The sequence below is a fragment of the Ipomoea nil genome, unplaced genomic scaffold, assembly GCF_001879475.1.
Source record: "Ipomoea nil cultivar Tokyo-kokei standard unplaced genomic scaffold, Asagao_1.1 scaffold1993, whole genome shotgun sequence".
Taxonomy (NCBI): domain Eukaryota; kingdom Viridiplantae; phylum Streptophyta; class Magnoliopsida; order Solanales; family Convolvulaceae; genus Ipomoea; species Ipomoea nil.
The window spans coordinates 51,393-63,666 of NW_017618421.1; the positions used below are offsets into that span (position 1 = coordinate 51,393).

A 12,274-nucleotide genomic window follows, 5' to 3' on the forward strand; every position below is an offset into this window, starting at 1 on the left:
AAATTCTACTGCCCTTAGAGTGCCCTTTCTGCAACAAATTGTTCTGTGCTCTGTGCAATGTGCCTTGGCACTCTGCCATGAATATTTATTGACAATGTTGATTAAAATTACATACCAAACTGTGCAAGTGTAGCTTTAGCACCTTCCGACGGCGGGTACGTTGTAATTGCTTATTTATTTTAATTTTCCTCATTTAAAGCCGTTTCTGATATTATCTGATGATCACTCTGATGTGGAGTGAAGTTACCTCTCCATCCAATCTGCATATGCATTTTGTGCGATGGAAACTGCTTTTTGGTTGTTAATAAAGGAATTGAGACATGGACCGATTCTTCAGATGTGAGAAGTTTTTTCCTTTTATTTTTTATTTTTTTGGAAAATACCTAACAATTGGGGAGTTCGTATGCAGTTAGGCAGTTAGCGTTATACAATTCAACGTGTTCTAGATTGTTTTTAAGTTGTTCTTTTATTGTCTTAGTAAAGTTGGTATGCAGTAGTAGGGAGAGGGCTAAGTTTGAGAACTCAGCAAGACAATAACTGTACTTTTCCAAATCCAAGGTTCAGTTAGAGTCATATTGATTCATGATTTTTCATCCCCAAATAGGTAGACATGACAAAATACCCTTTCCTTTGATTCGATATATTTTACCTTTTCTTAGTTGGATGTTGAGGATTGGTTACTTAGTTAACTTTAGCTTTTCTATTGTTTTAAACAAGCAAGTTTTGGAAGGATATGAGTACATACTGTTTTGGTGGCTTATCAACCTATGCTGCAGAGGGAAGTATTTCTGATAAAGAGTGGTACTTTTTATTGTAAAGACAAGAGTAGATGGCACATAGGGCATTGTATGTCGAAAGTCCCTTCAGATTTAATAAGTTTGTAAAATCTTTATATTACAGTGTTGCTTTCCTGGTATGTTTTTAGTTGTAAAGATCAACTTCACTCAGTGTTACCTTCTTCAAGCCTTCAAGGTTGGCTGCTGAGTCCATATAGATGGGAATTTATGATGAATCCCAGATTTCTTAGTGGGAAACCAAGTGAAAAGCCTTTCTTGAGACTTCTAGTAGACTGAAAAGACAACGGCACGTCTCTTAGAATTGTATGAAAATAAGATACTCTGTAATATGGTAGTACCTAATCCTGATTACTACCATAAGATTACACTTGCTTTTGTTTCTACAAAATCAGGAAATGTGTTGCGTAACCTATAAATTTTACTTACTTTTTAATCAAGTTGTGATGCATTATATGCTAATGAACTCACATCGGGTGTGCACATGCTCGTGTCTTTTTCTCTTTCCTAATTTCTTACTCTAATTTGATTTTACAATAATTGAATGCTATCTTTTCAGTATGCAATGCCTTGAGTCTTACCTTTCTCTGGGTTCTTTTTTTGTAGCATCATTGCAGGTGTTGTGGGCGAACTCTGTGTGCTGAACACTTAGCAAATCAAATGGTATGTACTGCAGAATTATGTGTATGTTCTAATCTGTCTGGATGTAAATTTTCTCCGGTAGCTCATCTTTCTTCTTTTTTTGGTTCATTGTTTTCAGGCCTTACCACAGTTTGCTATTCATTTGCTGTCAGAATTTGCGCTGATTGTTTTAATGATGCCCCTAGGTATATTTTCACAAGAATGCCCAGTAAAATATAATTTGAAGTATCAAATAGACTAGTATATCATGCTTTGCAATTTGATTGTGGATATTCTCATAATCATTAGTTCTTTCTCAGGTCTTTCTTTTATGTGTCTACATTTTGCATTTATTTGAAAATATTTTAAAAGCAGTACATGGCAATGAATTAAGTTTTGTAACTAGGAACAAGCTCCAACTATGCTATTAAAGGGGCAAAAGGGCCAAGTAGATTCATTGTGTTTGTTTTTTTACTCAAGCATGGGGAATCATAATTTTGAATTCTGATCCAACGTTGCAATGATAGTTGTGGATAGGATCATAAGCACAAAGGCATATAAGGTCACAACTGCTTGAATGAACATGTGACATCTTCTAGAATGGTGTTGCTTAGCTGGTGGCTAAAGTATGCTTTGAAATTAGACTAAACAATAGGTTAAGTGGATTGGGTCTTCTCTAAGTATGTGCTTGACTATGTCCTGTTCAATCTAGTTGTTGACAACAATACAACACAAGCATTCTACAAAGCGAATTTTTGTTTTTATTTTTATAGAAATGGCAAATGTGTTGCAGTTTTAGTTTCCAGGGTCCAGTTAGTGTGAATATGGAAGTTGTGGTTCATTTGGAAGCTGTAAGAAAATTGGTTCGAGTTCGGGTTGTAGTTGCTTGGAAGATGTGTGAGGAGAATATGATTGGAATGCAATGAAGATGACAGATTCAAGAGGCTTCAGTGGATGAAATGGCCTGGCCATCCAATTTCAATGGGAAATATGACATTTTCAGAATGCGAAACTCAGTGTTAAAAGAACTCAAGGGGCATACCAACATTTGAAGATATAACGAAAGTTTAGAATTTTTTTTATTGTTATATAAATTTTAGTTTCGTGGAGTATACTACTAGAATGGAAATTGATTACATATTATGAAAAATATTCTTCTATTTTGAACATTTAATTGATGCTTAAATATTTTATTTTCAATTACATGAAACTATTGTGTAAACAATTCTATATACAAGTATATGTAAATTATCACCAATAAGGGTAAAAATATTGCAAATATCTTTAAATATAAAATTTTGCGATGAAAAATGAATACGGAAAAAACGTCAGTAAATGACTTTTACTAAACGTATAATAATGTACACAATCGTCAATAAATGTTATTTTATCGACGTATTTCATTTTTTGTCACCAAATATATTTATTAATGACGAGCATAATTGTATGGAAAACTTCAGTAAAGACACATTTGCTGACGAAATATTTTATTTCGTCACAAACTATTACCGACGTTTTTGTTAATATTTCGTTGCAAAAAGTATGTATTCAATGATATTATCAAGACCATGCAAAAACGTCAGTAATCGTAATATTTTGTGACGAAAAATTAACATCGTCAGTAATACCTTTCCATACGCCGCTAACCCGACGGTCGTGGTGACGTTTTTATTTCGTCAGTAAAGACATTTGGCGACGTATTTTTATATTTACTGACGTTTAAAAATCGTCGCTAAATATTAAAATTCTTGTAGTGTAATTTTTATGCGAGGCACAGACTAAAGTCTGTAGCTATTGTTGTTATTTTAGTATATTAAGAAGTATTAGTCATATTAAATTTTAAGTATTAATATATTATGAAAACAATATTCATTTAAAAAGGTTTTTTTATGTAAGAACTATGTTGATTTTATATCTAATTTCTCCTTTTTATATTTATGAGGAGTCCAATTATAAATGAAGTATGGTTCAAATAATGACAAGTAAGCATGTTGGTATTACGGTGTTAATACCTATATTGAGTATGACTCTTTCGAATCCTAGATTGTCATTGAAGTTCAACATATTACAATTCACGGTAATATACTAGGTTGACAGTAACTAGAATATTTATTTGAAAAAAGGTTAGCTATTATATTTGTATTATTACTTTAAATTTTATTATGAATTATGAATTTTAATTAGTATATTATATTTATTTTAAAACTTTATTCTTAATATTTGGATTGAAATTATTAATTTTCCTTTCTATATTAATTTTTTTTTTATATCTGAAATGGAGGGGGATACCCGAAAAAAGACAGATCAAACCACCCTATGGGCATAAACAGCCCGATGAACTCTACGTGTAGAAGTTGCACCAATCTTATCAAGGGTGACTAACTCCATGAGTTGAGGCGGAGGTGTCTCAAAAAACCATAGACCATTGCCAGCCAAGTCTCCCATTTCCGCAAGTTTATCTGCAACACGGTTTTGCTATCTGAAGACATGCTTGTACCTCACTTCCACCAGACTAGATGCTTCCCGCACACAAAGCCTGCCAATATTATGATTTTGGCGTCTCCACCCTTCCTCTGTACAAAGGCTTTCCACCATGGATTTTGAATCACATTCGACTATGACCCTCATGGCACCATATGCTTTTGCCATTCGAAGTCCCTGCACCACACCCCACGCCTCCGCAGCTTCAACCGAGCATCTACCGATCTTGAACGAGAAACCCCTACACCAATCTCCATGTGCATCGCGTAACACCCCGCCACAGCTCATTGCACCATTTTGCTTGAAGCTGCCATCAACATTTAGTTTGAACCAGCCCGCCGTCGGCTTGCTCCAAGAAATGCATGCATCAATAAAAATGTTTCGGCTCTGTAGAGTCGCCTGCTTTTTGTCAAAAGCCCCAAGCACTTCATGATCATAACATTGCAGCCAAGCTACCTTTTGGTCGACCACAGTATTTAAAACCTCCTCGTTTCGCCACCTCCAAATCCACCAAAGTCTGATACCAAACGTTTCTGGCCATCCCTCCGTAAAACCGTCTTTCACGCTTCCTCGGATATTTACTGCGAACCAGTTCTCCCAGTCTAAGCTGCGTAGGATTTCCCGTACACGCCAGTGCAGAGAGTTTTCCCAGATTGGTCTAGCAGCCTCACAGTCTCTAAACAGGTGGTTCATGTCTTCCCTCTTACCTGCACATCGAAAAGAAACGTCATTAGTCGTAAGGTGGGGTCTCGCCCGTTCAACATTTGTTAAAATCTTTGGAGATTTTGGCTGGCACCCTCAAAGTCCAGATGGTACTCCACATTCGATCAGTTCCCCCATCATGAGAGGGGTCTATCAAGGCATAAGCTGATCTCACCGAAAACCGGCCTCGAGGATCCGGCCCCCAACCCCACTCATCAGGGACGCCTGATTCTGTTAACTCAAAGCCAGCGAGATTGTTTAGTTCTTCCCGCGGTAGGGACTGCTCCAGAATCTCCCATTTCCAACCTTTGGTTTGGTCCCAGTACTCCTCAACTTTTCGCGTATAATTCCGGAAGGCTCAAAGGATGGAGCATTTTATCATACAAAGGATAAGTGGTCAGGCACTTATCCATCCAGAACCTCGTAGATTTGCCATCCCTGATAATTCGCATGACTCCTTTCTCCAGGTTGTTGTTGGCGCCACACATACCCCGCCAAACGTTTGAAATCTTACGTCTGCTCAAGATGTCCATCGTAGCGCCCACCCTATGATTATACTTGGTAGCCAGAGTTTTTGCCCAAAGGGCTGTGGGTTCTGTTCGATACCGCCAACAGAGCTTAACCATGCAAGCCGCATTCATTTCATGCAGTTTCCTCAAACAAAGGCCTCCATTTGCTTTCCCCGTAGTAACCAGCTCCCAATTTACCAAGCTCATTTTGCTTCCCCCCGTTTGATCGTTGCTACCCCAAATGAAGCGCCTGGTTCTTTTCTCAATTTCGGCGCAAACCCCTTTCGGGAGTGCCGCCGTCTGCATGGTGTAGACCGGGATTGCATTTAAAACGGATTTCGCCAAAGTGATTCTCCCAGCTAGAGACAACGTTTTAGCTTTCCATCCTTCCAATCTGTTAGCGATCCGTTCCAAAAGGCTTGCATATGTGTTGCAAGTAATCCGACCATGAAGGGAGGGTACACCTAAGTAACGTCCCAGGTCCTTTGTTTCCTCAATGCCTGGCTTGCTCGCAATCTTGGTTGCCAAATCTGTCGGTGTGTTTTTGGAAAAATGAACTTGTGATTTATTAAGACTAATTTTCTGTCCTGACACTCTGCAGAAGTAATCCAGGCAGCGTTGTACAACCTCAACTTTTTCTTCAGAAGCCTCGGTAAAAAGTACCATATCATCAGCAAAACACAGGTGTGATAAAATTGGTCCGTCTGGGGCCAGCTGAATTCCTTTCCAATTTCGTTGTTCACTTCTGCTAGGATTAAATGGCTGAGCCGTTCTATGCAAAGAACAAAAATAGCTGGGGACATGGCGTCACCTTGCCTTATTCCTCTCTCAGGTGTGAACTAGTCGAGGCATTCACCATTCCATAAAACTGCAAGCTTTGACATAGAAACACATGTCATTATAATTTTTACCCAACTAGAATTAAAACCTGCATGTACCAGAGTATTTTGAATGAAGTCCCACGATAGTTTGTCATATGCTTTCTCCAAATCCAATTTTATAGCCATGAGCCCCTTTTTGCCACGGGCATCCCGCATTGAGTGCATAATTTTCTGGTACACAATTATGTTGTCTGAAATTTGCCTTCCTAGGACAAACGAGCTTTGGTGCAGTCGTACGACCTGAGGCAAAATAATTTTCAACCGTTTAGTAATTGTCTTAGTCAAAATTTTATAACTTACATTGCAAAGACTTATTGGGCGAAACTGCTTGATCGTATCAGGACCCCGAACTTTTGGAATGAGCGATACTAGGGTATCATTTAAGCCTTTGGGAAGGCTACGAGTGTTGATTGCTTCCCTGACCAAATTAAAGACGCTATCTCCGGTTATGTCCCACATGTGTTGGTAGAAACCCGCTGGAAGACCATCTGGGCCCGGGGCTTTCAAGGGTTTCATATCGAAAACCTCTTGTTGTACTTCCTCCTTGGTGACTGGCCTATTAAAGACCATCCAAACCGTGCGCCTAAGTCTTGGGAAGCTTATCTCATTACTTGGCCAGTCTTGTATCGTCGTGGGCCCGGTGAAAAGATTTATGAAAAAATTCCTAACGTGTTCCCGTAGACTGGGCCCCTCCGGAAGCCAATTTCCTTCTTCATCCCTGAGCCTGGACACCCTTGTGCGGGACTTACGTATTGTAGCAGCCGCGTGGTAATAGGTGGTATTTCTGTCCCCTGATGTTATCCAATCTTCTCTCGACTTTTGGAACCACAAAAGCTCTTCCTGATAAAGGGTGTTCTCCGGCTCATTTCGTAATTTCTTTTCCAATTTTCCCAAACCATTATGGGACTTACTAGCTTGAACCCTCTGGATTCCTCCAATTCTGGCCAAAAGGTCCTTCTTTCGTTTAAATATATTTCCAAACACCTCCCTATTCCAAATATTAAGATCATGAGCCACCTTCTGAACGTTTGCGGTCATGCCAGCTTCAGTATCCCAAGTCCGCTACACTATTGATGGTACATCCTGATTTGTGAGCCATGCTGCCTGAAATTGAAAACAAAAATGGTTAGAAAGGTTGTCCTTTCGGCCCCCGAGTAACCGTATCAACAATGGGGCATGATCCGATGCAACCCTTAGCAGATGCTCCACCGAAGCATCCAGGAAACTGACGCGTTGCACAAAGCTCGGTCAAGACGGGCTCCTTTGATAATATACTTCGACCCATCCTTTACCCAAGTCAAATTGGGCCCCGTAAAGCCCAAGTCAATAAGACCTTCATCCTGGATCCAAGTAACAAAATCTGCGCTTCTTTGAGACGAGAAAGAATTATAGTTGGCTGTTTCATCCTTGGTGGTGACCGAGTTGAAATCCCCAGCCACGAGCCAGGGTCCTTGTGGGCCCCTTTTGGATTAAGACAAATCTCGCCAAAATCTGCGTCTTAGATTATGAGCTGGACTTCCATACACTGGGCAAACACCCATGGCGATTGTCCACTTTGGGAAACCTGCAAAAGAATGAACTGCGAGTGAGTAAAAAGGACCGTGATGTGTACCGGGTCCTTCCAGAGAAACCAGATGCCCCCACTAAAGCCCACAGCCTCCACTCGAACCCAATCCGAGAAGCCGAACATAGAACAAATTTTGTTAGCCTGTACTCCTGAAACTTTCGGCTCGAACAAACCAAGGATGCTAGGCTTGTAGTCCTGCAATAAGAATTTAAGGGCACGGTGGAATAACTTTCCACTCGCCCCTTGACAATTCCAAAGCAAAAAATCCATAAAAACAAAGCAGAGGGGAAGAGAAAACATAAACCCCAGGGAAAAAGGCACAGCAGCCGAAACACACAAGCAAAGTACTCCAAGGCCAAAGTTGGCCTCCTCATTCCCATCAAAGACATCCTGGGTTGAGCCCAGGGCCATCACTACATCGCCCTCTTCGTCCACCCGTTCTGGAGGATCGGCGTGGTGTTCTTTCGTGGGCTGCCAAACTAGTGACGGGAGATCACCAATCTCGTCTCCCGCAAAAACTCTTGACGAATGGATCACCAGTCCACCTTGCTCCCCTCGAACAACGATATGTTCATCTTCTTCCGCTGCCCGCCTAGTTCCAACTCGACCACCTCCCCGGGCTCGTGTGATTGCATCCCTTCTGGCTGCCTGTGCATGGCTCATCCCCGCAGGTTCATTTAGGATCTGTTTTTCCACTGCAACCACATTCGGCCTTCTCGCACCAGCACCCGCGACCAAACCATTTCGAACACCCTGTGTTGTCTCCGCCACAACCGGTAGTTATCTGTTAGGATCTGCCTCGTCGCTGATTGCTGCCACACCCGCCACTTCTGGTTCCCCGAATTCCGCCTCCTCCACGGCTAGTGGCCCAAACCTCGAGTTCTGAACTCCACCATCCCGTTCGGCAGCCGCACCATGTTGTCTCTCCTCCGTCGCCCGCGGAGGCCGCGCTGGTTGCTTGGGTCCCGCTCGCGTCCTCCTCCCAGGGGCGATCATCCAAGCTCCGAAGGGCTCTGCGCCAATGGTAACCCCACGCTTCTCCCCTACAGCATGGCTAATGACCTCCGCACGCCGATCATCACTCTTTGCAGCTTCCGGCCTTGTTGTTTTTGGGCATGCCTCGGGACTGTGGCCATAGACTCCACATGTGAAACAAACCATATGAATACCTTCATATGCTACCGATTTCACGCGACCCTTGTACGTGAACTTCGAGATCAAAGGCTTTGTTATATCAACTTCGACGCAAATTCTAGCAAACATCCCCAGGAAACTATACTCGTCGCTTGATCTACCCGAATCGTTCGTCCCACGTTATTGCCTAGCTTCCTGAGAAAAATCAAACTGTAATACTCAGCAGGTAAACAAGGGATTCGAATCCATACCAGGACTTTTTTCGTGACATCTGAAAAAGGATCAAAATCAGGCACCCATGGCTTCACTATTAGGTAGTGATCCATGATAATCCATGGTTCTTCAAACATCGCGTGTTCCAGGTCTTCCACTGCCCCGAATCTGACGATGTAGTATCCGTTGTCGATGGCAATCAGGTCCATCTTCCCTTTTGGCTTCCACATGGACGTAAGGCGACGTAGCAGATATGCGTATCCAACAGTTCTCCCCATCACCTTTATGATTATCGCCTTCCGCCATGGTGCTCTAATCTCCTTCAGCCCGTGTTAGGCGGATCGTTGGGCAGAGTGGGTCGTCGTCGTCCTCATCCGAAGGATCCTCTTCGCTCTCCTCTGTCTGTCGCACGTTCCGTTCAGCCTGTCCCAAAACGTTCGATGCGTACGTCCGACGAGATGACTCCGGAACCCTTACATGCGTTACCTGCATGGCAGGTTCGTCGGTAGCCATTAGGTCCTCCATCGGCGTTTCTAGAACACCATCAAACCCGTCGTGCGCTTGCTGTGGCGAAGATCCTTCTTCCAATCCGTCACCCTTTTTGGCCTTCTTCATACTCCGTTCTAACAGATCCCGTCACCCTTTTTGGCCTTCTTCATATACTCCGTTCTAACAGATCCCGATCTTCCTCAGATCGCTGACAAGAGAGCGTTTCTCCAATCGGTTCCATCATTATACGAGTATAGGATTCAATCCGAAATTGTTATTTCCTTTCTATATTAGTAATATTGTATCTTATGATTTTTTAGTACTTTTATTCGAGTATAATAATTGGTAAGAGCCTCTAGTGAGGATTGAACTCACGACCTTTCTCTTACAAAGCGAACGCACTGCAACTATACTATGGAGACTTAGTTATTAAAAATAATTAATTTTGCTTTTATACTAACTATCCACTCATTCGAATAATTAATTTTGCTTTTAAGGGGAAACGCGCGTTTTTAATAAAACGACGTCGTTTTTGCATCCGTATGCACCATGCATGGTGCATACGGATGCACAGCATAATTTGCCCTCTGGTTTTATATGTGGCTTTTACTGATTTTGGATTGGGTTATGGATTGGGCTTCTTGATTGGGTTAAAACAAAATGTATGTCAAAATAGATGTATAGTTTCGGCCAGATTTAGTAGATAGGATTTATTTTAAATAAAAAAAGTTATATTTTATATGATTTAATTTTTATGCGATACACAAACTAAAGACAGTAGGTATTGTTGTTATTTTAGTATATTAAGAAGTATTAGTCATATTAAATTTTAAGTATTAATATATTATGAAAACAATATTCATTTAAAAAAGTTTATTTATGTAAGAACAATGTTGATTTTATATCTAATTTTTCCTTTTTACATATATGAGGAGTCAAATTATAAATGAAGCATGGTTCAAATAATGACAAGTAACCATGTTGGTATTACGGTGTTAATACCTAGATTGAGTATGACTCCTTCGAATCCTAGATTGTCATTGAAGTTCAACAGAATACAATTCACGGTAATATACTAGGTTGATAGTAAATAGAATATTTATTTGAAAAAAGGTTAGCTATTATATTTGTATTATTACTTTAAATATTATTATGAATTTTAATTAGTATATTACATTTATTTTAGAATTTTATTCTTAATATTTGGATTGAAATTATAAATTTTCCTTTCTATATATTAGTAATATTGTATCTTATGATTTTTTTAGTACATTTATTCAAGTATAATAATTGGTATGAGCCTCTAGTGAGGATTGAACTCACGACCTTTCGCTTACGAAGCGAATGCACTGCCACTGTGCTATGGAGGCTTAGTTATTAAAAATAATTTATTTTGCTTTTATACCAACTATCCACTCATTCGAACAATACTCTAGTTTTATATGTGGCTTTTACTGATTTTGGATTGGGTTATAGATTGGGCTTCTTGGTTGGGTTAAAACAAAATGTATGTCAAAATACATGTATAGTTTCGGCCAGATTTAGTAGATAGGATTTATTTTAAATAAAAAAAAGTTATATTTTATATGATTTAATTTTTATGCGATGCATAGACTAAAGACTGTAGGTATTGTTCTTATTTTAGTATATTAAGAAGTATTAGTCATATTAAATTTTAAGTATTAATATATTACGAAAGCAATATTCATTTAAAAAGTTTATTTATGTAAGAACTATGTTGATTTTATATCTAATTTCTCCTTTTTATATTTATGAGGATTCCAATTATAAATGAAGTATGGTTCAAATAATGACAAGTAACCATGTTGGTATTACGGTGTTAATACCTAGATTGAGTATGACTCCTTCAAATCCTATATTGTCATTGAAGTTCAACAGAATACAATTCACAGTAATATACTAGGTTGATAGTAACTAGAATATTTATTTGAAAAAAGGTTAGCTATTATATTTGTATTATTACTTTAAATTGTATTATGAATTATGAATTTTAATTAGTATATTATATTTATTATAGAACTTTATCCTTAATATGTGGATCGAAATTATTAATTTTCCTTTCGATATTAGTTATATTATATCTTATGATTTTTTAGTACTTTTATTTGAGTGTAGTAATTAGTATGAGCCTCTTGTGAAGATTGAACTCACAACCTTTTACTTACGTAGCGAACACACTGCCACTGTGCTATGGAGGCTTGGTTATTAAAAATAATTTATTTTTCTTTTATACCAACTATCCACTCAATCGAAGAATACTCTGGTTTTATATATGGCTTTTACTGATTTTGGATTGGGTTATGGATTGGGCTTCTTGGTTGGGTTAAAACAAATTGTATATCAAAATACATGTATAGTTTCGTCCAGATTTAGTAGATAGGATTTATTTTAAATAAAAAAAAAAGTTATATTTTATATGATTTAATTTTTATGCGATGCACAGACTAAAGAATATAGGTATTGTTGTTATTTTAGTATATTAAGAAGTATTAGTCATATTAAATTTTAAGTATTAATATATTACGAAAGCAATATTCATCTAAAAAAGTTTATTTATGTAAGAACTATGTTGATTTTATATCTAATTTCTCCTTTTTATATTTATGAGGATTCCAATTATAAATGAAGTATGGTTCAAATAATGACAAGTAACCATGTTGGTATTACGGTGTTAATACCTAGATTGAGTATGACTCCTTCGAATCCTATATTGTCATTGAAGTTCAACAGAATACAATTCACAGTAATATACTAGGTTGATAGTAACTAGAATATTTATTTGAAAAAAAGTTAGCTATTATATTTGTATTATGAATTATGAATTTTAATTAGTATATTATATATTTATTATAAAACTTTATT

At 38.6% G+C, this 12,274-nt stretch overlaps 1 long non-coding RNA gene and 1 other non-coding gene across 2 annotated transcripts; one reads left to right on the forward strand and one right to left on the reverse strand.

Moving 5' to 3' along the window:
* Nucleotides 1–436: 436 nt before the first annotated feature.
* LOC109147357 lies at nt 437–1,579 on the forward strand. Its single transcript, XR_002048638.1, has 3 exons — nt 437–604; nt 1,401–1,457; nt 1,555–1,579. It is a non-coding gene; the product is annotated as an uncharacterized LOC109147357 (long non-coding RNA).
* A 9,110-nt stretch (nt 1,580–10,689) lies between these two features.
* TRNAT-CGU lies at nt 10,690–10,761 on the reverse strand. The gene has a single exon. It is a non-coding gene; the product is annotated as a tRNA-Thr (tRNA).
* Between the last annotated feature and the right edge of the window lie 1,513 nt (nt 10,762–12,274).